This window comes from Pleurodeles waltl, chromosome 7, assembly GCF_031143425.1.
Source record: "Pleurodeles waltl isolate 20211129_DDA chromosome 7, aPleWal1.hap1.20221129, whole genome shotgun sequence".
NCBI classification, from domain to species: Eukaryota; Metazoa; Chordata; class Amphibia; order Caudata; family Salamandridae; genus Pleurodeles; species Pleurodeles waltl.
The window spans coordinates 704,357,686-704,383,211 of NC_090446.1; the positions used below are offsets into that span (position 1 = coordinate 704,357,686).

Here is a 25,526-nt window from a genome sequence, read left to right on the forward strand (position 1 = left end):
AAAGGGCAAGTTACCTTTTTTAATCAAGCCCGTGGTCCTAGTAAAAATTAGCACTCTGTATCATCATTAAGAGGTCACACACTAGATCAGGTCAGGTCAGACATTATTTAAATGGCATACAGCAGCTTGACTGCACTACCCATTGAGCTCTCACTCATGAGCACACGGAAATCACGTTACAGTTGTGCAAGTACCTTCAAGAGTCAATATTTATTTTAAATGACAAAATAAAAATGCTACAGCACTTTTAACTTAATATCTGATTAAAACTAATAAATGGAAATATATTAAATTAAATGAAAACTATTTTTCCAAAGTTTAAATAAAACAACTAAAATGTCCACCTAAAGAATGTTTTTAATATGCATTAATAAATATCAAGAGTGATGCACGTCGTCAACTAAAATTACTTTCATTATATTCAACAACACATATGGTTACATTCACTCTTAAATTGAAAATGTGTTAATAAAATGCATTAGAATTAAAAAATTATGGTGAAACCTAAATGCTGCAAAGGATGGACTTTTTTAGTAGTAACTTACACTCGGATTTAGTGGATAAGAAGAAGTAGTAAACTTATTCCAAACTGTAAGTTACTTGTGAATCAAGCCCATGGTTCTGGCAAACATGAGCACTAGGATATCGCACACCATATCATGTCAGGTCATACACTGTTTAATTGTCCAACAGCAGCTTGAAAACACCACCCATTTTGCTCTCACTCATATGCATATGTGTATATATCTTATTTTCCATTGGTCTGTTTAAGTATTACTCAAATTTTGTTTCCGCCCATAACAGTTTAGCCCACTTGAACCATTGGTTCTCTTTAATGTGAGTGACAGCACTTTACTTGTACACGTGTGCACATCTGCTTACAAAATAGCCCCCTTCAGTCTCAGGCCTGTTGTGGCAATCTCTGCTTTAATTTTATTTATTTATTTATTTTCCAGTTGGTGTTTTTTGCATAAACATGTACTCCACCTTTGGATAGTAGCGTTGTTACTTTTTATTAGTTTTAAACTCTGAATGCCTTTTGCCTACATTTGCAACAAAAAAAAGACAATTTACAGGTTTCCCAAGAACAGATCTATTGACTTTGCTAATACTTGTTTAACGTATTGAACTTCCTGACAATACTGTAAATAAAAGATTACCAAATTATTCCATTTTTTGGTTACTGTATTTCCCATCCTGTTTTTAAATTCTGCACATTATTATACTCTCACGGAATGCTTTAGGATGTTAGATGGCAGTACATGACTGGAAACAGTATGCCTTGTTCTGGGGCGAAACCCTACCAGTGCTGAACAATAGAAGCAGCAGAACATGATATTTTGTCTGCTTTTGTAGCTGAATTCTCAAGTTTTCAGTGACACTGATGAGCGACTCATTCAATTGAGGTTTTTAATCTGCATTCTTGTACTTGTGGTTTTGAATTTATAATGTGATCAACAGGATTACAAGTATCAATGCATAAAATGGACTTGATGATGTAGTTGCACAAAGAGTGGCCGTTATAGAATGTTTTTTTCATGTACTTTAAGATGAAAACCATTCTGTGATTGCCAGGAGTGCATCAGCATGGATTTGAGTACATATGTGGCCATCTTGGAATGTTTTATCATTAAAAAGGTATTCCAAAATGGCCGCCCTAGCCAGCACATGCATGTGCACTGATGCACCAACAGACGTCTTGAAAACGTTTTGTTATACTTTACGATTAATGTCACATTCCAAGGTGACAGAACGCCATTTTTTAAAAAGTAAATTACAAAATATAATATGCATGGGATGCACTGCAAATAAATACAAACGGTAGCAGTGTGCAGCTCCTAGGTCCTAGCTAAAACAAATTAAAAGTCAAAGAAAAATAAAACAGTGAACCCCTTAATACTGAGAAGTGGGTGTAGGGATGAAAGGGACCAGGGGAATATCGAATGAGCCCAGAGGTTGGGTGGTCATCGGGAATTCTTTGAAGCAGGAAGAGAGAGTGGGGGCGGGGGGAGTTGTAATACTGGGGCAATTGTGGATGGGGGAGAGGAAAACCGTGCACTCCCATAATAAAACTCAAATGAAATGGAAACTACAACTTGAAATGTCAGTACCCCCCTATGCCAGGAGTAGAGGACCAAATAAATCAAAGATCAGTCAGAACCCTAAGTGCTTGAGGGGCAGAACAAACACAAGAATATGTTAATAATAACAATAATATTCACCAGGAGCAGGCATTGAAACAGACAAAAAAGTCACCCAATCCTGACCAAAGGGAACAGCCAAAGCCCACGCTAAGTATATGCCAATATATTGTCTACAGTGCTGTCGGCGACATCCAGCTAATGCTTGCTGCAAAAATAAAAGACAGATGTTGGCAAACAAATGTTACAGTGAATTTGAGTTACCCGAGGCCAGGTGCGAGTCTGTCTCCAGCCCTTTTGGGTTTGTTTTCTAAAACACTCGCGGTTGTATTTTTTTCGATTGTAAATAGCTATAAGAGCCAACTTTAGGCAATCTCAGAATTCATCTAACTCACGGAGAAAAACATATATATTTTGTTTTGGTCCCAACGTGCCGCTGATTTCAGCGCACGCAGATTTTTACGAATATCTTAATCCCCTGCCCCGTTGGTGTTTGCATTTTTTCGCATGAGTGGATCTGGGTCAGGTGGAAATGTTTCCCCTGTGACATCAGAGTTTCAGGTTCCTGCCTCAGAGCCGCCCCCCTCTCGCCGATTGGCGGAGCCTCTGGAACTACCCGGTTTACCTTTATGGACACAGAGAAGCTGCCAAGGAAACCGTGGACTCTCACCGATTTATGCAAGTGGGATGAACACACGGAAAACACTGGACTTTTACCCAGGACGTTGCGCTGGCCGAGAATCTTATGGGGCCTCGAGGCGCCTGCTTACCGAAGGTCCAGGTTACAGGATAGGAGAGCAGCAGGTGAGCTTTACTTTTGAACTTGGTTGTAGCCTGCAGCGTGGTGTTATGTTTCATGTTATTTGGATAGCGCCTATGCTGCCGCAGTACAGCTTCTAAGCACTGAAAATTCCTTTGAACGGCTAGGATAAGGAAGGGAACTAGCTTAATTGAAATATGGGCTTTCCAGAAACCTAAAACTGCCGCCGTCAGGTATTAGTATACTGTCACATCTTGATGTCTTCCCCTATGCATTCTGGGACTTGTAGTTTTGCTTTTCCTGTTATAAATGCTGGGGTACATGTATGCAAAGAAAGAACTACAGCAGCCAATATCTGGCATAAACCTAGCCGAGACCTCGGGGTTTTGATGCAGCGATTCCATATGGTAGGCGATTATACTTTCATACATTGAAAAAACGTAAAACAAATATGCCATGGCATGTTGGCTTCTAAGGCCCGAACATATATGGATGTTTTTCACAATGAGGCAACATTTCTGGCCCTGGACTTTACAAACCCTTGTTTCCAAGTGTGACGATGAATTCAGTTCAAGCCCAGAACCAATTATATATTATCATGCTTGTCTCGAGTTAGTTACATGTATAAGCGCTCTGACACCCGATATGTCGAATCCCCTCTGTATGTAAAAAAATATCTTAAATAAAAAGGAACGGGTCCCAGATAGCAGCGATCAAAGGCCATAAACTGGAAACGAGGCATCCTTATTATGGGGTCACATACTAAATGAACTCCTTGATAAAGAGTTCCACGCTGCAAGGTGCTGTAGGGAAATTGCTTTCTTGCAGCCCGCGTGGTGCTGCACACACTCATATTTGGGTAGTGTGACCAGGCGTCCCGGATTTGCCGGGACCGTCCGGCTTGCGCTAGCTGTCCTGGCAGATTTCGGGAAAGGTAGCTCATGTCCTGTTGTTGTTGTTGTTTTTTTTATTTTTTTATAGAGGGTCGACTCAAACAGCTGGAGGTACCTTTTTCTGTTTTCTAAAGCAGGGATAGTTAGCAGGTGTTATAAGAAAGCAAATTAATTAACAGACATTACACTGGCTTTAACAATTGCATTTTATTTATGTTCTTAGTGCCTCTTCTGGAATTCAATGCTGACGAGCGCTGTCATTCTGTGCGCCCAGTTGAAGTAAAACTGTAGTCCTTAGTCTATTTTTTTGTGAAATGGCCTGTTTTTTTGGCTTTAAAATTCTGGTCACCCTATATTAGGGTGGTAATTGTTTTGTTGGTCTGAATGTTTAGCTGTCATTGTTTCATTCGAGGAACACTCTGTACCTCCCACCAGATACCTGTGTGAGCCACTCCTCCACAGACATGCCATCTCAAAATCTGTCTCTTTCATGAAGACAAGGGGCCTTCAGCGCCCAGATTCTCCTAGGGGTGACATAGCTGCGCTTAGCAAATGCTGATTGATTGATCCCACACGATGCCACCTGTGACTTGGTGTAGGCCCTCATTACGTGGCTGCCATGTAAAGACTGAGTTTCACACGGTGAACCAGAAGGTGCGCTGGGAGTAATTGCATGCACCTAGGTGTTCAGCGTGTGGGGAAGGCTATGCACTGCAGGAATACACGTAGGCATAAAAAAAACTGCACAAAGAAATGAAAGCCCCTCCAGGGCGCTTTGTTTTTGTGGCGAGTCGGATTAACAGTGTCTGCCCATTCTGGCCTTGCCGGGGTCCACAGTTGTGGCCCTCTTCTCCGTAGACATGCCGCCCCCCAAGTCGGCACCCCCTTGTTTCTCATACAATCACACCGTGGGAGTGATTCCAAAGTAGGTAGGTTTGTCTACAGTCCTGTATTTTTTTTTCTTCTGTTCTTTTGTCCTGTTCTTGCAGTTTATTGGCTTTTTGTTGTAATTCCAGAGGTTTCAAGTATCCCAAGCCCACGTGTGACTAGCTCTTCACTGCCAGGTTTTTCTTCACCATTCTAATGAAATAAGCACACAGCTGCCAGGTTCCCAGGTCAATGTCGGATGAGCTTCTCCAGGACACACGGATGACATTTAGGTGTCGCCAGGGGTTGCAGGTGCGACCCCTGGCTTGCCCTTTTCTATCCCTGGCACAGCTTTTGTGGGCCCTGACCTCAGAGATGGCAAATTCAGTGCCAGGAACACGGTGGTAGCTCATCTTTATTGGCACCAGTTGGGGCTTCACTTTCTTTGTTTTCTGTCAAATTGTTTATCACACTAATAGTGAATAATAGTACATTATTCACTATAAGTATAATAAAAATGGAGTACAGTTAGCCGGAATATGCTCTTTCACAGCTCTTGGGTTAAGTAAAAATGTTTTTAAACGCATGTTGTGTGAGTGTGTTCTTGTGAGAGAGTGTGTGTAAGTTTGAATCTGTGTGTATATGTATGAGTGAAAGTGGAGGTCAAAGGCGTACGATGTTACTTCTGCTATCCCTGGTATTTCTGTGAATTGACATCCATGCCAGGAGAGTTATTTTCTTTGAATAATGGGACCCGTAGGTCTGGCTTTTTTTATAATCAAATAAACAAGACTGCAAAAGTCACATAAAAAAAATATACATTCTGGAGCAGCTAGCCGAGCAGTGACCTGGACACTTGGCAGGACTGTAAATAGGTATTTTGAGTCCTGAATTGCAAAGAAAAAACCTGGGCTGGATGAGCTACTTACATAGACCTAGGATGCTTGAAGTCTTTTAAATTTCACGTTTAAAAGACAGAACTCACGAGAAAACACTGCTATATGAATCATTCACAAAGTACACACGGCATTTTCAGAGCAGACTCTTCAAATACATTTCCTCACTTGTTTTGAGGAAACAGATTGTATTCAGGGTTTTAAGTGACATAAAAATGTGAGGGGCCCCTGAAAGGGGCATGGTCTGTGTAATTAAGGGTGTGGCTTACATATGTCACTAGATTTCAATGATTCCCACAATGTGCCACGCAGCCGTTACCTCGGTTTCTCTCAGAGCTTTCTGTTAGGTAGTCCGAACATATAACACAACAACTGACATACAGCTAAAACCAGCCAGGACTATTGGCTTTGTCAATGCTTGTTAGCTGTTTAATATAATTTAGTAACAATGATTTTGTTGCAAATAATATTGAAAATATTAATATTTTGGAATTTTGTGACTGAAATAAGCATTTCTGAGGCCCGTGGAAGCTGTAGTGATCTCCAGACTGTCACAATCACTCCTATTCTGTTAGTCATGCACAACCTCTTTCTCTCTGTGTCTCACCCATCTGCATATCTTACACCTCCTCTCTTTTGTCTTTTCACTCTCTCCTTAATGCCGTTCCTGCCATCTCCTTCAGTTCACCATCCCCACAAACACACAAAGCACTCACTTGCTCGTAAGCACTGTATTTTCTTTCAGCTTTTCCTTGTCAATATTTTGACGACTGTGTATGTGTACCCCCTTCGCAGGCACAGAGTCACCATTAGAACTAAAATACGTGACCACTGCTCTGCGCGCTCTGCAGAGGGGCCAAGGTTGGATGACCATGTATTCTGGACACCTTTTTGACCCACTGACAGGCACTGGTAAAAACTGGCACTGCTTTCGGCTATAACTTCTCAGGCATGGTTTTTTATAAACAATTGGAAGTGACTCAGTTCAAAGTTTGCACTATAAAGGAGTAATATGCTACAGGAGAAAGAAATACAGAAACACAACATCCTGGAAATAGCAAACTCTTAGGGGATACAAGATTGAACAGCAGTGTAAAATATAAACAGGAACTACACTGTTAACATGGATTCCTTTAAGGTTTTTACATTTAATTGCTCATATGTTTTTGCCAGTACAGTTTAGGACATGAATATAGAGCCCTATACAGACCCGGTTGAAAGTTGTTTTTAATTACTACTGGGTTCGAGACTGGGAAATACCCGGCCCATTTAAAGCCCTGATTGTAGTGGTTTGCTAGAGTTGCATTCTGCAGTGTTATACCTTGGGGTGGAGTGCTGTTGTGCAATGTTTTAACTCCGATATGCTCCTTTTCTTGTTCGAAAGAAAGTTCAGTTTCATTGAAGTGAACCAAGACTGCATCTCCCAGAATGCATTGGTATGGTAAATGACAGCCTAGCAATGAAGACATATTGAGTGACATTGAGCTGTCTTGTAATCCTGCTAGTGTCAACGTAGATTTTGCTTGGTGACAAATTCTGCTTGTTATTTCAGTTTTTTTTAAACAGCTTCTACCTGACCCCCAGATGCTTGAATGCGAACCGAAGGCTCGCAGGGGGACTCACTAAAACAGGAAAATCGTGAACCCTGGGGTTGGATAGTACAATTTGTTTTGGTAATTTTGAACTTCTTGAGCTGGTAAACAGGGTAAGAAAACGTGAAACTTCCCCTTTTGACAGCACACGCCATTTTGGAAAGGTTAGAGCACGGTGCGTGCCTCCAGGCCGCACCCGCTCCCGGATCCAGACGCGCTGTGTGTGCTGAGGATATGTGCGTCGTCCGAGGCCATTGTTCGAGGCAATCAATTATTTGTGTTTCAGGGTGAGCCGGGTACATAAAGGAACAGGGCAATGAGAGCGGACCGAGGACTGCGGGAGCAGACGCAGAGGCACTGAGACCGGTTACTTGTAGCGAGGCCTCTGTTTCACTGCTTTCGTTGGGAGCGGCAGCCAAGAGATTTTACCAAACCATTGGCAACTTTGTATCACAATTTAGAGACGCTGTTCCGTGCCAGGACCACTGTAATTATGCGGCAGGAGAAAAACAATTATGCGCCAAGGTTAACTAAATTATGTTGTGTTTAAGAAAAAAAAATATATATATTATGCGGTATTAATTATTTAGCCATTTTATTTTATATACATACATGGGGTGTCCTCTGGCAGGGGACTACCTGTGTAGGTCCCACCTATGTTGAGAGCACACGATTGACAGATGGACGGCGTAGGGGACAGAAAGCTGACAGTATCACTCGTGGATTATTGGTAAAACAGAACAGAACTGACAATTATTCCTCCATCTAATAAAGACACGTCACAGGGCTCCTCGCGCAGGCCTGCACCCTACCCTCCTCCGGTATGCGGGGAGCAGCAGCTGGCTGCAGGCAGCGAGGAAGCACAGACATAGCTTCTGGGTTGGGCTCTGCTGTGCCTCGGTGTTAGCTGTCCACTAACTGTTCCTACTGACATGTGATCTATACTTTAGCAGGAGCGTCTAAAGCCAATGTCTGTTCTACACCTGTTTGCGTATGAGTGTGCACCACCAGGAGAGGCAGTGACGGGCACAGCTTTAATGTAGAGAATAAATGGCCACCTCACAGTCTCACAGGCTCGATGATTCTTCACTGCTAGACCGTGGCACCATTATATATCCTTGTTAACGCTCCTTGTTTCACTCTGGCTCACAGGGCCTAATGCATCAAACAAAGGGTTTTGCCCATTCTGTGTCCATCGGGAAATGTGTTGCTAGAAATGGTCCTAAGAGTTTTTTTTTTTTTTTTTCTGCATTTTTTTTCTCTTTACACGCACTTCCTGATGAAAATGACATTGCCCCCGGGGAGAATATAATTTATCATATTTACAATAATTAGTGTAAATTGGATGTACACTGTGCCAGGGCACCCATGGGGTGCCTTCAGGGTAAGCACTGCACAATGGTCTTGGTGCATCTAGAAGAAGGTAAAGGCAAATTCAAGGTCTGGAAGTGTTGTAGGCGATGAGAATTGTCTGAATGGATCACATGGGACAAAGTGAGTGCTGGGCAATTCTACAGATTTTAGCTGCCCTTGAAGCCAATGCTTTCGGTCTCTCCACGCCAGAGTTAGTGTAAAGTGGAGCTGTGTTCTGCATCTGCCGGTATTGCAATGATGGGTGCTTTTTAATGGTCATGCTGGCCTTGCACTGTACATGAGCCAGGGGCCCTTGAACTGTGCCCTGTGTCCCTCTGAAGGCCGTGGATGAAGGCAAGGGCACACGTTGTTGGGGATCAATGAAGATCAGAGAGGATTCAAACTGCTGAGTTCTGGAATAGTGGCAGTTCATTGAGTTTTGCAAGGGTGTCACAATTGAAGTAGTTTAGTTTGTGACTGCTGTGAGGATAAAGAAAAGATGCTCTCCCTTTATAGGTCTGAGGAATGAAGCACAGAAGAGGTTTGTTGCAGGATAGCTTTTAGCTGTATGAGGACAGCTCAGCGGTCTACCTGCCTCCAGAATGTTAATGAAACAGGAATCTGAAAGTGACTCCTTTGTAGATGGAGTCCTCCAAGGAACACTTTCCCTCCATCCGATCTTTTGCACTGTTAGAACCCATTTCCCACAAATAGACAGGGGTCACAATGCCACAAACAGTGTCACATCATAAATGGGACATCGGTAGGTGCATTCGGTGGTTAGTGGAACTCCTCTGTGTGCTCCCCACTGTCACTGAAGCCTCTGTCACCGCAGAAGAGTGTGAGCTGTCACATTTTGACAGCGTACACTTTGCGACTGGTTACCACCTGCTCTTCACAGGCACTGAGCATTTCATGCTTTGCAACCATAAAACAGTCACAAAACTATTGTACATTCCACTGCAAATTGCAGGAGTTGGGAGAACATCCCTTGGCTGTGGCCTTTCCTGTGTGATTCACAGAGATTTGCAATGCTTACCTTGTGATTGCATTTCTTTTTAATGGACTTTATCAATATATTTTTGTGCGTTGTGACTTTGCATTCACAATGCCAGTTGCAACGGGTTTCAAATTCACCATTTGGTGCATTAAGTATCTGATTTCCAATATCCAGCTTTTGGAAAATCTAAACTGGTGGTCATCATTCAGGTCAAGGGGGAGAACATGCGATGAATGATTAACATTCTACAGTAACGTTAAACAGGAAGTGACAACAGACACTGTGTAAAATTCCTTGCGAATTGACTGAGATTGCATAAAGAAACGGAATGCTTGAACACCATAAGAAAGCAAAGTTAAGGCTATGCACCTTGTAGTTTTTCACAAAATACATGAAGCTGTGACAGAGGCCATAACCCAAGTACCCATTTTAAATGAAAGACCAATGCTACTGAATAGAGTTTTGGGGCTGGTTATATCCATCTTTATGCTCTAGGCCACACCCATTTCCTCATTCGTTCAGATGTGATCCCGTCTGAAACGCAAAACCTTGGAATGTTGCACTGTTAAAAATCATTCCTTATAATTGGCTTAGAAGTACTTCTTTTACACCCAGTCTCAGTGGAGGAATTGCATTTCATAGTGCTTATTCACTACTCGGTTATCCAAGTGCGATGATGATACATGTTAATGTTATCCAAACCACTGACACTTATTTTGATGTTTTGTTGTCTGTACAAGCAAGGGCATGTTACAAAAAATACTGGTTCTTTTTGGTTACATATCAACTGGGTCATTGTTCTTGTTATGCCGTATGTTAGCGTACATCAGAGCATTTATGGTAACAATCCTATATTCTTTTCTTAGCAGCATTAAACACTTCCACAAATTCACCTCCATGGACACTAAACCTCTACCACCGCTACCAAGATCGTCTGCGGAGTCCCCCAAGGGTCCTCCCTCAGCCCCACACTCTTCAACATTTACATGGTCCCCATAGCCAACATCCTCCGATCACACAGAATCACTATCCTCTCCTACGCAGATGACACCCAACTCATGCTCTCCCTCACCCGCAACCCCACCACCGCCAAAACCAACCTACACGCTTCTCTCCTCGACACAGCCAACTGGATGACAACTAGCCACCTCAAGCTTAACTCCAACAAAACCGAGATCATCATCTTCGGCCCCAACAAAACCACATGGGACGACTCCTGGTGGCCCACCGCCCTAGGCCCCGCACCCACCCCCGCAAACCACGCACGCAACCTCAGCATCATCCTGGACCCCTCACTCTCCATGACACAGCAAATCAATGCTCTAACCTCCTCCTGCTTCTACACTCCGCACTCTAAAAAAATCCTTCAAATGGATTCCCCCAGAGACCAGGAAGACAGTCACCCATGCACTCATCAGCAGCAGCCTAGACTACGGTAATGCCCTCTACGCCGGCACCACACTCAAACTCAAATGCAAACTCCAGAGAATCCAGAACACAGCCGCACGCCTCGTCCTTGGCTTCCTCTGCCACGAACCAATCTCACCACACCTCAAATCCCTTCACTGGCTCCCCATAGACAAGAGAATCACATTCAAGATCCTCATCCACACACACAAATCCCTCCACAACACCGGCCCAACCTACCTCAACGAAAGAGTGAACTTCCACACTCCCACATGCAACCTCCGATCAGCCGACCTCGCCCTAGCCACAGTCCCCCGCATCCAACGCACCACCACAGCAGGCAGGTCCTTCTCCTACCTCGCCCCCAAAACCTGGAACTCCCTCCCCACCAACCTTTGCAAAACCCAAGACTTCCTGCTCTTCAGAAAGAACCTCAAGACATGGTTGTTCGAACAGTGACCCTCCTTGTCCTCCCCGATCCTCCCCCCTGTTTCCACCCCCCCCCCCCCCAAAGCGCCTTGAGACCCTCACGGGTGAGTAGCGCGCTCTATAAATCTTTTTGATTGATTGATTGATAAACCTAGTGCTACACAAATCTACTTTGTGGTCTGCCACAGTCTTGATGGCAGCCATTATTTGATTTTGTAATTCGTAGACTTGATGTCCCATTCAGTCTACCATGCTAAATCTATATAGAAGCGTACATTGTACAATACTTTGTATGGCTATGTGAGCTCTTTTGTCCATTCTGTATCATACAGGGTCTGGACATGTTCGATTCCCATTGGTTTCACAATTTATTTTGAACAAGGTCAAGGTTTTGAGTAAATCCCTTTTGAGTAAATGCCTGGGTTTTTCCACATGGGATATCACATTCTTGTGCCAATGTTTCAAACTCATACAACACCCCGTTTTGAAAAAAAGATTTCCGACTTTGCCTATGCCACATTCAGACCCTAGTAGCGGAGTTTCTTGGGCATAAAGGTGATTATGTTTTGTGATTGCCAAGTGTGCGCTAAGGAGGACATAACAGATTGCACGAGGACAGAGTGACTTTCAAGGGAGTAGCTGTCGCCATAATGCACCATTTGTTAGGCTTGTTCCTTGTAGTGCTTACCCAACCAAAAAGTGCCCTGCCAGCCAGCCACTCACCCATTGAAACTGAGCTGCCAAATAATGCATTTCCATGTTCAGGAGTCCAAGGCCCCTTGCATCATTCGGGAGGTTTAGAGTTCTTAAAGCTACTCGGTGCCGTCCTTAAGCCCAGATAAAGTTTATTATCATGCAATCCAATTCTTTGAAAAAGGAATGATGTAGTGTCTAAGGGAGGTGTACAAAAAATATAATTCTTACAATAAATAGTGGCACATCGGGTCTCACTGGGATTGGATCCATGAATCTGTAGGTTACACACAAATTTCTACAGGTGGCACACACATTCACCAGCCAGAGCATAACTCCACAGCTGGCATATTCTAACCAACAGCCTCAGCAGTGTGTGCTCTCCAAGCAATTTACTCATTTTTGAGTGAGCTATTAGATTTCAATTCTTCTTGGAGATTTAACTGTAACCTCAACATTGGGTACGAAGCTTAAAATTGTAAGAGACATAGACTGAGATATAGAATAGTGAATTAGAGAGAGTTGATCATTTTTTTCTTTATCTACAGTGGGAGTGAAGTTATAAATATATCGATACATAACTACATAAAAAGTATACATGTATATGGTATATAATAAATAGAGATAAAATTGCATCATATAAAGTCCCATATGTATGTGCATGGATAAATATTTAGAAACTCAGGTTTTCAAGTTTTATGGTTCATAAAGATAATTTATTCATTTTTTATTAATATTTGTTGGTAATTTTATGTCCTTTTTAAAATTATTGATTTTTTATTTTATATTTTCCCTGAGATGGCAATAGTGAAGCTCTTACAGATACAATTATTATGATCATAATTACACATTGTAATAAATAAAATATAATCGAGACCCAATAGCATATAATCAAAAGACCTGTATGTAAACTATGCAGTGGCCTAAATAAATTTCAAGTCTGTGTGTGTGTATATATGTACATATATATATATATATATATATATATATATATATATATATATATATATATATGATAGAGAACTCTGGGTAGTTCCCAAGTTTAGGTGGAGAGCAGCTCTAGTAAGGAGCACTTTGCAACACTCTAGATTTGCTCACCTCAAATGTCTGTTTTATCTAGCAAAGTTTTTAAGCATTGGATCAGCACAGTCCTATCCACGCTGAGCTAGATAGTGACAAAGTCTTTTTTTGCCATTTATACAGCAAAGCCTTTAAGCATAGGTTTGACACAGTGTCAACCTTGCAGAGCTGTAAAATGACAAAAGCCATGGGAACTACCTAGAGTTCTCTATTCTTTTTTACATAATTTATGTACTCTAACCCTGAAAGGGATTTGTTTTGACTGCTCCCTTGTGCCTGGACAAAGCGAAACCTCTCTGATGAGCTCTAATGAGAGTGAAACACGTGTCAGGGGTTGCTTTTACTCATTCCAGGTTGGCTTGGACGGTATTTTACCAGTCCAAAGCTGTAATACTGTGCCTGGAGTGGTAAACGGCTTTTGTCATTTTACAGCTCGGCAAGGTTGACACTGTGTCAAACCTATGCTTAAAGACTTTCCTGTATAAATGTCAAAAGACTTTGTCACTATCTAGCTCGGCGTGGATAGCACTGTGCTGATCCAATGCTTAAAAACTTTGCTAGATAAAGAGACATTTGAGGTGAGCAAATCTGGAGTGTCGCTGGTGTTGCAGAGTGCTCCTTACTAGAGCTGCTCTCCACCTAAACTTGGGAACTACCCAGAGTTCTCTTTTCTTTTTTGCATAATTCATGCGTCACTCTAACCCTGATTTGTGTTTGACATATATATATATATATACACGTTTTAACCGTAAGTAATATATACAATTGTTAAGCAGAACTTTAAGAATATCTATATATTTTTAAACCATAAGTAGTATATCCATTTGTACAAAGAAATGCATATATATATATATATATATATATATATATATATAAATACAGCTACCTTGTCAGGGGTAGTCAGCGCTATATAAATGCAATTACACAAGCACATGATGTACATTTGTGTTTTGAGTATGGTGGTCATGTAGGATAGAGCCAACTCTGGAGTAGTTTCCTGAAGATAAGATGGTTATCCATGGATCTTATGATTGGGGCTAATGAATTGCATAGTTTGGCTGCTTGAATAGAGAAAGATGTATCACCAATATTTTTTTTTCATGTATGCTGGGGTTTTGAGGTGTGACACGAATCTGGAGTGGAATGTCCTTTGTTGCATGTATTTGGTGATTTTATTCCTGATGAAAAGTGGTTCTGTTCCATGTAGGTGGTACAAAGCAGCTTGAAGATGGATCTTCTGGCAACTGGTAAAAAATGTAAGTCCCTCAAGGCAGGGCAAGAGAAGGGCCTGAGGCTTTACATGTAGGAGTATTCTGGCAGCAGAGTTCTGAACTCTTTGTAGTCTTTTCATAGTTGATAAAGTTGATCCGTGGTAGAGGCCATTGGTGTAATCCAGTTTAGACAGTACAAGAGAGAAAATAGCCTGGACCTTGTGTGGTGTGGAAACCCCAGGTGGGGGAAGATGTGTCACAGAGGTTTCATAGTAATGAAGCTTGATCTTGCAAATTTGTCCACTTGGGCATTCATTGGTAACTTGAAGTCCATGGTAATTCCAAGGTTTCTTACTTCCTTGGATACTTTAGTAGGTGGTCCAGAACATCGGGCCAGGCGAAGAAAGGGTGGGGTCATCATTTTTCTAATCACCAAATGAGTATTTCAGTTTTGGAGGAATTCATTTTGAGATGGCAGCAAGTCATCCACTGATTAACCGCTCAGAGGCAACTGAAGATATTTGAGTTTCCAATGTCTCTGGCATACACTGGAGAAACTGCACAGACCCTCAGGCTTGTGTCTGAGCGGCAATGACTGCCGCCCAAACCAATCCTGGTGCTGCTTACATGCTATGTATAGCATGTAAGTAGTGCCAGGATTGCTGGGGAGTCTGTGATGGTGTCCCAGCAGTGAATGCTGGGACACCAGAAGAGGATCGAGGCGGCGGTGGCGGTGATGGAAAGAGGTAAGTTTATTTTTTTTATTCCCTCCCTGCCACTGTCCCTCTTTCCCCACCCCGCCACCCCTTCCCTTGAAATTTGCAGTGGCCACTGCTGCCAACAAATTATATCTTTACAATGTAAGGTGCTATGTTTTTGTCACAAAGCCTTCCTTTTATGCAACGCCTACTTTTTCTTTAAAATTTGCTGCCCAGATAAAACTCCGAGGGATCTTTTCATTCAGACACAGTTAGCAGTATAGTCCCCCTATTTTAGGTTTCATCTAGTCTCTTTGAGACCTCCTGTTTTCTATCACCGGGCTTAGAGACCACCCGTCGCTTACCGCTGGTTGGCTTCAGTGTCACTCCAATTTCATTGCTTCTTATTGTTCAGCTGCCGTAGGCTTCCTTTCTCTTTGTATGTTTGTCCCTTTCCCGGCCCACGAAAGCATCACTTCTGTACTTCTACTACTCATTTTCTTAGGTGCTAGCTTCTTCTTTGGATTTATACACTTTACCAGAGTGTTTCTTTTTTGTCTGCCTCCATAATGTACCTCTTACCCCTCCATGTTCCTCCTTTCTCCCTCTATTCACTGGCTGTATTGGGTTTCCCTCATTCTCATTCTCTCTCTCACTCTCACACTCTCTCTCCATTCGCTATCCATGTTGTTTTGCCCTCTCATTCCTTCTGTTGTTGTCAGTGTTGGACTCTCCCCAGCCTGCCTCCCGCCTTCAATTTGTTGCCCGTGCAGGCTTGCTTCCACGCTCCCTTCCTCCATTCGCAGCCCTTGCTGGCTTGCCATGACACACTTGCACTCCCTCCATTGTTGGTGTTGCCCAGTCCTGTTCAGCCATAGCAACAAAAAAAAACGCTATGATGCAGACGCAGCATAGCACTGTTTTCCCAATTCTCTCCACCATCCATGTTACCTTCCCTCCTCTTTGTTGCCTCCAGCCCCTCCTTCCACCAGCAATAAAAAAAAGTGCTATGAACTGGCCAGATCATGGTATTTATTTAACTTTTATTCATGCTGCACAACATGGCTAAAAAACACACTGACAAAGCCAATACTTTGCGTTGCGGAGACCTATTGGCGTTGTCAATGCTTGCTAGCATTTAGTTTGGGGGAGTGGAATGGCCATCCAAAGGTTTTGATAACACACTTCGGCTACAAGCAGACACTATCAACTGATCTGCCCATGAAGTTAGAATTTTCTATAACTGTATCTTCGTATGCAACCACTTCAGCAAGCCCCCAGTGAGAAGGGCTTAGCCTGGGAAATTTGAGATTCATATCCCCGAATCTTACTGACTAAAAAGCAGTGTGCTGCAGGGTGAATGGGTGAGAAGACCACGGCTCAGGAAGGACTGTTTCCATGAGAAGCAGGGTCTGTACTGTTTTGTATTAAGTGGACTTCTGGGGCTGATTTAGAATTTTGTAGACAGGTACTCCGTTTCAATGGAGTACTTTAAATTGACGCCACATATAATATATTAATTTTTGGTTTGGTATAGTAAAACTGAAAACGAATTGCATGAATATTTTTGTTTAAAAAAAGAACAAATAGAACCCTTCTGAGCTGGAACCGTTATTTTGTGGGACCTCTTGGGTATTCTGCAGCAAATGACAACTCCTGGTACCCCAAATAGATAATGGGTTCTACAAGTGTTTAATTTGAGCTTCTGGATGGCAGCGGGGGCCACCGCACCTATTTATCTACATTACACATTTAGATATTTACAGAGCGGAAGTGAGGGGAAAACACACAAAACCAAAAGACCGGATGAGAATGTCAGAGAAAACATCACAAAGGTAGAAACAGGAACGTGCAAGAGTGAATTAAATTGGCATGAGGTGGATTCCAGACTACACGTTTGGCAACTGGACATGCCACAGGCTTCCAAGTAGAGCTTTGGGCACCCGCACTCGTTCTTCCATCACTGTGTGGTTTACATTTTGTTCCCGTGCCTGAGGTTCTGTGTCTGATCTGCTCAGCTGTTCTCCCCACAGGGGTGGGAGGCACCGTCCTGAGGGGACAGGTGCTCAGACAGTCAGGGAGTCGATTTACCCATCTGAAAAAACGATTCTGTGACTTTCCTCTGTTCCCTTCAGGCTTCCATGTTTCTCCATACCGCCGGCTTGCCTCATTTCCCAGCTGCTCCCTGCAGCTCTCACTTTCCAAACACTAGCCTGCCCAGACTTGGAGGAAAGCTCAGGGTGCAACACTTAAAACGTACAGCTGTTATTTCTCTGCACAATTGTGGTTTTATAGCTGATATTCTTGTGGGCCGGAAGCATAAAACCTCAACTGCTGCTCTCTCTGATCCTGGGGACACAGTCACTGACACACTGATTTACTTAGCGCAAAAGGCCATTTATTTAGGACAGGATTGCATCACATACATAAACATTGTATATACTCCACTTCAAACTCTTAACTTTAAACCCCACCCTTTTGAAACTTCTCCCCAGTCCTCCTTTTCACTCATTCCCTCACTTTGCCTCTGTTCACCCATCTTCCACTTCAATTCACCCACACATCCTCCCCTTTTTCTTTCATCCCCTGCCTGCTTCAGGCATCCCCCACGGTATCACCCTTCACCTGCTTCTTTCTCCCCCCCTGGAAGGGTGGCCAGGCCCGCATCTGACTCTCCACCCTCCCCCATCTTCTGCCACTCAGTACAAACCCTTTAGGTGTTTTGCTGCCCCACCAGTGAGCCTACTGCAACATTGCAACCTTACACCATTTATTTGAGCCATATCTTTTCTCCCCACAAATCACCCATGATCAAACGCAACTCCATCAGATAATATGCATTTCCTAATTCCGAGAGGTGCACACCATCGGCCCTAAACAGACCTGCCTCTCCCGCCGTACTGTCCTCATGTTTCAACACTTTAATACCATGTGCCAGCAGAAAACCCTCATTGCCCTGTTGAGCTTCCCCGAGCCCTCTCCATAGCCCCATGCGTCACTGTCCTTCTCCACTTCTTCTGGGCACAAACTCAGTCCAGACTAAGCAGGTACCGTGCATCTTCTGATGAGTCAACTCCAAATTTTGTTGCAGTAAGGTTAGCCCTGAAAGTTTTACCAGATCATTTTCCCCCAGGTGCAATAGCAGAAGATCCGGGCATCCCCAATTTGGCATCATGGATGTTAAAAAAGGGAGCAGGTTACCCCACCTCATACCACTCTTCCCCCACCACAAAACTTCGTGATGGCTACATGGCAGTCCCAATGACTATCATAGATCTGCCGCTCAGCATTCTTGGCCGTCCAATGTATGAATGAATGGCCAACCATCCAAGTGACCATCTTTCCACTCCTGGGGCCTGATACACAACCTGCAAGTAGAATACATTTTAACAACATTGCCAACCAAGCCCCTCACTACAAACAACAGCTCTCCCTCTTTCCCTACAAAGAGCCTCCCCCACTAGCTAAGGCCGCACGTAGAGCTCGCAGCATCTAGACCTCCACATACCAATCAGTTTTATCGGAGCATCTAGACCTCTACATACCAATCAGTTTTATCGGAGCCCAATCCCATCCCAGCTGCACTGCACCTATTCTGAACGAATGAGTCCCATAGCACTATGCCCTTCTCCCTGTTCGTCACTGCGTCATCCGCAATACAGCCAACAACTGAAAAGCTGTAACCTTCTTGCCATTCGCATGACTAAAAACACCAGCAACACTTGTATGCACCTGTGACTGAAAACAGCGCCACTCAAACACTGTCAACCCGCTGCATTCCCCCCTTTCTCCAACCAGACCCACTTCCCCCACCCCAGGTGATCCGTTTTAGACTTTAGAAGCCATATACCCAAACGCTCCCCCCTCAAACATACATCGACCGGTCTCACGCCTACCGCCTTCCCCACACCCAAAAGTTCACACACGAAAAGCCCCGAATAACATCCACACCATGCACAAACACAACAGCGCAAGCTCACGAGCATTCAAACAACAAACCGGCAACACATGCAACAACTCCAACAATAAGTCAAATTTAGTGGGTTCCCGTGCTTCCTTACCCGGCCCTCCTCTAGTCCTACCCCACCCTTTCAAAATTCTACCCAGAATATCATCCCTTGCTGGATCCCAACCAAAAAACAATTTTCCATTTAAAAAAAAAAAAAAAAAAAAAAAAACACCGGCCAACTTGCCCCCAATCGTAGCGGGCGATAAACCTTTTGTGATTAAAAACAACACAAAATGCAGAGTACGAGACTGTAACGTGGCCTCACTCTGTACCCAAAAATCCCCTTCAAAACATTTGAAACTCTGAAATTCCAACCATAGCAGACAATAACTGCTCCGAGTGGATTCCGCTTGTGACATCTTCACCAGCCCAATGATCATCACGCCCCCCCTCCAATTCCCAAATGTTGGCTAGGACCATCTTGTGCCCCTCTGCTTCTGGTACCAAACTGTGAAATTTTGCCACTGTGAACGAGACGGGGAATCTGCAATAGGATTGTTTACCCCTGGAATGTGTATTGCTTTAAAAATAACATTTAGCGACAAGCATCTGAGCATGAAACATCTCAATAAACGCAAAACTCTCACATCTTTTGCCCTATGTCTGTTCACTAGGTCTACCACCGTCCTGTTGTCCATGTGAAAAACTACTGTCCTGTTGGCAAGTTTGTCCCTCCCAAACAGTCAAGGCCACCAACGATGGAAAAAACTCCAGAATACCAATACTTTTGCCTTGCTTCAACCAAAGCGCCGGCCATGGTTCCGCACACCACCTCCCATCCCAAAAAAGGCCAAAACCAGCAGCATCCAAAAAAATTTGCACCTGCCAGACTGTATCCTCCTCATGAAAACCCCATTAAACTGGGTTACGAAGGTTTCTCACACTCTGACGTCTTCTTGCAACCCTACAGACACTCGAATCCTGTGATGCTGGAGGGGAAGCATCTGACATGGCCAACCCCAGACTCCCACAAAAATTTCTGCCCGCCCCTGACCACCCTGCATGCAAAGTTAAGGTAACCCAAAAGCTGCTGTGCCCTGTGCAAATCAGTCTTATGCAATGACCGAACTTGTCTCAGAAACATCTCAAACACCTTCCTGTGCAGCAATCGAGCTACCAAGTTTTCCGTGTCTAGCTCAATCCCCAAAAAAGTCAGTACGCAACTGGGGCCCTCAGTTTTATCAGGAGCCAAAGGAACCCACATCTTCCCAGCCACTCTCTTAAAGCCTGCCAATGCCTAACCGCAAGAGTTGGAGCCAGCCTTACCCACAAACAGGAAATCGTCCAAATAATGTGTCACCTCTCGATGCCCACACACTTTCACAAAAACCCACTGGAGGAATGTTCTAAAAGCCTCAAAAAGTGCGCACGAGAGGGCGCAGCCCATCGGGAGTACTCTGTCTACAAAAATCGCCCCATCCAGCTGCATGCCCAGTAAAACAAAATCCTCAGGATGAATTGGCAAGAGCCTGAAAGCTGCCTTGATGTTGCATTTAGCTAGCTGAGACCCACTGCCACATCCCCGAACGAGCCGAATGGCACCATCGACGGACGCATAAACCACCCTTGTATCTTCAGGTGCAATGAAATCGTTCACAGACGCTCTTTCCGGCCATGAAAAATGATGGATGAGATGAAACTCACCTGTAGTCTTTTGGGGAACCACACCCAGAGGCGAAATCATCAGGTTTTCAATGGGCCACTCTGAAAATGGTCCCGCAGTCCTATCTTCTGTGACTTCCTTTGCCAATTTGTCCAGTACTATCCGTGGCATGTCTTTGGCAGACCACAAAATGTCCGCCCATCTCTTCTGTCTCTACCCCTGATAACCTATTTGAAATCCTTCCTGAAAGCCCCACTCCAACTTGTTTGTTATGTCCCTATTGGGGTACGTGCGCAGCCATGGCAGCAATACCTGCAGCTTAATTGGCATAGGTTCCCTTAGGCGCAGGATCTCCTTGCATCCCTCTTCCCCTAGCCGCTCTCCACTGCTCCGCTGGGCTTTTAAGCAAGAAGCACTGCGTGACCGGGTGTTTTCCCCCACATTTATAGTATTCGTGCTTGAACTTACTAGGATGTCTCCAGCAGAAACCCTTATTGAAGTTCCAACATGCCCCCGAGGTAGGAATCTGGGGTCGCTGTTCCATACCTGCCGGGACAATACAGGACTGAAAAGGCTTGTAGATCACAGGGAGGCCGCTAGTGGTATGTGTCGAGGCTGCAGAGTGCGATGAAGCCATCCACTGCATCCAGAGCTCGGAGTCCACATCTCCCCAAGGCTTTTCAGGAATCACACTCACCCATGCCCAAAACTCCTCATCATAACTGAGCCATGTTAAACCCCCAAAGTGCATTTGGGCCTTCCTTATAATATCCATGTACTTGAAAAGTGCGATGCCCTGTCGGGAAACTTTTCACAGTAGATACTGGCATATATCCGAAAAGCAGATGTCCAGTAATCCATAGTAATCGGCACCCTGGGCTGCCTAGCTAACTCCCAATCCTCCTCTATCAAGACTTCCTTCGCATGGATATCTTTATGCAACAATTTGAAAATACTCCTGGCACCAAATCCTTGCTTTCATCTTGTCCGCCACATGCGAACCCAAAGGCACCGCCAGACCCACCTTAACCAGTGCTAGCCGTATCCTGCGTTGACAGCAGCTTACCATCCCCAGCCTGTGTTGCAGTAGCACCAGGAGCCTTGTGTAAGGAATGATCACCTACCCCTATAGATTTTGTGCATTTTTGACAAAGCCGTACCTTGACCCCCACCCCATACAGACCACCACTCACCCTTACCTTGAACATGGTGCTCCTCCCCTTTTGACGCCATCGAAAACTGGCAACCACGCTCCTCCTTGCATGCCACTACCTGTGGCATGCTACGGTCCACTATCCGCTGTCACCTGCAAGACGGAAATTGAAGAGGGGGGTTGCGCCGCTATTGCGTCCTTTCCCCCTCCCTTTCTCCCTGCTCACCTCGCCTTTGCGAATCACCCCTTCTTCCCATTCGTCTGACTCATCCTCGTAATCCAATTCCACCACTACCTCTTCGTCCATCTCACCCTCTTCGTCCTCACCTCTCTCGTCCATTACGTCACTGCATTCGTCCTGAACCCTTCCCCCGTGGCGCCTGCCACCTTTGCGACCAACACATTCATGTGGTGTAGAGAAGGCTGCCAGAGACCCCTCTATTGCTTCAGACCAACGTCCAGAGGCCGTGTTGCACCCCGTTGGCGTCACCTTCCTAGTGCCAGTCTCTTTTAGTGGCTTGTACTCTCCGCCCCTCCCATGGCTGTGTGCGCCATTCGTGCCCACCCCTCGGCTGCATGAGCCTCTTGACTACCCTCCTGTTCATTTGGGACCCACACCCAACTACCCTGACCTTCCCTGGGGGTGGAATGCTCTCGGGCTCCTGTCTGCCCACCTTCCTCTTTGGTTGCCGCCCCCTCTCTTGTGCCTCCTCCCTATCCCTGCATAGCTGTGCCCACCTCTCCTCTGCCACTGCCCTCCTCTGTTCTCGAATCCTGGCCTCTATGTCCACAGAGGACCAGTCTTGTGCCATGTCCTGTCCTGCCGAGGCACCAGAAGGTGCTGTGACGGGGCCCCAAAGCTTTCCCTTTCCCCCCACCCTGGCCTTCCCCCACCAAAGCAGTGCCCTGAACCACCCCTGGGGCATGACTGCCCAGGCCTTTTCCCTTCTCTTTGCCAGGGTCCCCACTTCCCCCCCCATGTGTGGGGCCACCTAGCAGCAGCATGGGGTCCATAAGGGGGCGGCCCATATCACAGGGGCCAGCCCCCGTGCCCTGGGTCTCATCTGGAGCCTGCCCTTGCACAGCAGGCTTCAAAAGCAGCAGAACTACTGTGCTGGTATGTGGCCCCGCCCCCCTCCTCCAGGTTATTTCCTGCTTGCCCCTCAGGGCCCATTTTGCAATCTGGGGGCGGAGGTCGCTCTGCGTCCTCTCCCCCCTCCCCGCCGATTTTCTCCATTTTGGCACGTTGCAGGCTGCAATTGCAGCTTCAACGCAGCTGGAGGCCGCGTGCACAGGGTGCGACATCCCTACCCAGGCCTGGTCGGGCACGCCAGGCCTGAGTAGGTTGGCGCGGCCGGCATCACCATGCCGCAAGTTAATATAAACAATTTAACCCTCGCCTACCTAGCTAGAGGGACGGACTGGCCAAACCTCCTTCTGCCTCTGGGCTGGCGCAGAAGAGGCTGGTCCCTCCCTTTCCCACCCTATATATCTCCACCCTTATATCCCACCCCCACGCACCCTTCCACCAAGCCTGACTTACCTGTGCCATTTCCTTTCCCCGGATCATCCTGCGGAGAGACTAGACTGCGTCTGCTCTTCGCGGGACCCTCCATTGAAAACATTTTACCAGACTGTAGTTTCTGAAAGTCATACAGATCCAGTTTTTATAAATAACATTTTCAGTGTGTTCCCAATGCTGTTTACATAACGTTTATAAAGCTTTTGTGATGATTATAAACGTTGTTTATGTGAAGGTTTAAGAGAGCTCTTCATGTTTTAATTAGGTCAGCCAAGTTTTAACTCCAGTTTGCGCCAAAATAAGTGATACATCCTGAGATACTAACCTTTATTTCCTCGTACTTCAGCTCTCGCTTTTCCCTTGCCTGTTAAAAAAAAAAAAAAAAAAAAAAAAAAAGAAAAGGTTCCTGTAAATAAAGCTACCCCTAGAAATAAGTTTTTTATGTGGCGTCTAAGAGGTGTAGTCAGGTGTGTCATGGATTTGCTCGGGAGGGGTAGATTGTGTGTCCGATTCCATATACTTTCATCTAGCTGTAAACTGAGCCTGTGCTCAGGTCAAGTTTTTGATTTATATGCAATAAACATGGCCATCCGAATTATCTAGCAGTGGAGGACCAAATTACGTGGCTGAGTTGAACATGTTACGTGGAAATAAATGGCAAATTATGCAGCGTAATATGGGCACATGTGATAACGATCACTTCATTATTTTGTAATTTGTACACAGATTAACACAATGTGGGCATATGTTTTACCGTTCAATACATGTTTAACACATATTTACAGCAATAAGTAGCAGAACGTGGATCAGTCAACCATTGTACCAGGCCTTCTACTGCCCAGCAACAAGTATTGCTGGATTTTTAGTAATCTTTGATTCTTTTGAGCTAGAAAACTGCAGATTTTGCAGCAAATGATGGATTATGTTTCGAATGCTGCAAAACAAAAATGATGTGTAAAACACCTCTGCTGCAAGATTTCATAATTTTAGAGGCCCAGGCTATGAGTTCTTACATTTAGACTGATGTCTGTGTGTTTGACTGATGCATGCGAGTTCTCCCAGATGGCATTCTAGGGCCAGGACAATGCTGCAGAGTGTGTGTTAAGGCTTGAGTCGGCTGGAAGCGGTCTGTGAGTTGGGCTCAGTGTAGAGCAGTCGCGGCTCGCAGCTCCTAAAAGGGGTGGGTCGGGTGTGGCGTGACAGGGAGGGGAAGGGGGAACAGCGGGAGGTGGAGGGGTACATTAAATTATTTTTGTACAAAAAATAACCTCCGCTCGCTGCTCCGCCATCTCTGCTGCAGGCACAGGCTCCCAGCCTGCCCTGCGCCAATCCTCGCGCTAATCAGAGCAGTGTCAGGGTTGGCTGGGAGCGTCCAGCCAGGGCGCACTCGGGCAGACTGGGAGCCTGTGCAGTTCTCTCCAGCCGGGCAACACGTTTGCCGGGCTGGAGACCGCCTACTGCACATGTGTGTTTGCCTGGCTCAAGACGGCTGGCCAAACAAACATGCGCTCTGAGGGAAAGTGCTGAGCACCCTCCCTCAGTGCACGTCACCCCCAATGACCCGGCCCTTTCAGAAACATAGTTTATCATCCTTTTGTTCTGAAAGGTTTGCAGCTTCTGCTGCTGGCGGAGGGTGGGGGGGCGACTCTCCTCCACCCATATGGAGGAGCTTTACCCGGTAACCCTCTCATGTGAGATACTGAAAAAGGGCTCAGGTTCCAAAATTTTGTAGAACTTCTCCCCCAAATTAATGGAGAACTGTGAAGGTGAGTGGTGGACAAAGTGAACTATGGGACTACTGGTGAACCACAAGGATCACACCTTGAGCTGCATTAATGCAAAGTATAATGAGGATTACTGTGTCTCTTTCATTAGTAAGAATTGCTAATGGTAGCACATCTCTGCTAGTCATCATAAGGAACAAACACAATAAGACATGGGACCTAACAGGTTTCAGCAAACCACATTAAACAAAATTCATCCATATTTTTGAGCATACTTGGAACATTCAGAACCAACTGATGTGCTGTTCATAGCTGTGAAAAACTACTGATTTCAGATAAGTGAAGACGCTGAGTTCTCCGCAATCAGTATATCTGTGGGATGGATAAACAATCCATGCTTGGAGATTTTGGCTGACCCTTTTTATTCATTATGATTTCTGTTGTATATCAATTATGTGTACTTAGTTCAGTTGGTAAACGCACAGAATGCTTCAC

General features: G+C 44.9%; 1 protein-coding gene across 3 annotated transcripts in view; it reads left to right on the forward strand.

Annotated features, from left to right (window-relative positions):
- Positions 1-2,734: 2,734 nt before the first annotated feature.
- The window catches only part of SHROOM1 (shroom family member 1), a 182,949-nt gene continuing 160,157 nt past the window's right edge, over positions 2,735-25,526 (forward strand). For all 3 annotated transcript variants that reach the window (XM_069244732.1, XM_069244731.1, XM_069244734.1), the window contains exon 1: positions 2,735-2,945. The gene's annotated coding sequence lies outside the window, so the exon portion shown is untranslated. The remainder of the gene's footprint in view (positions 2,946-25,526) is intronic.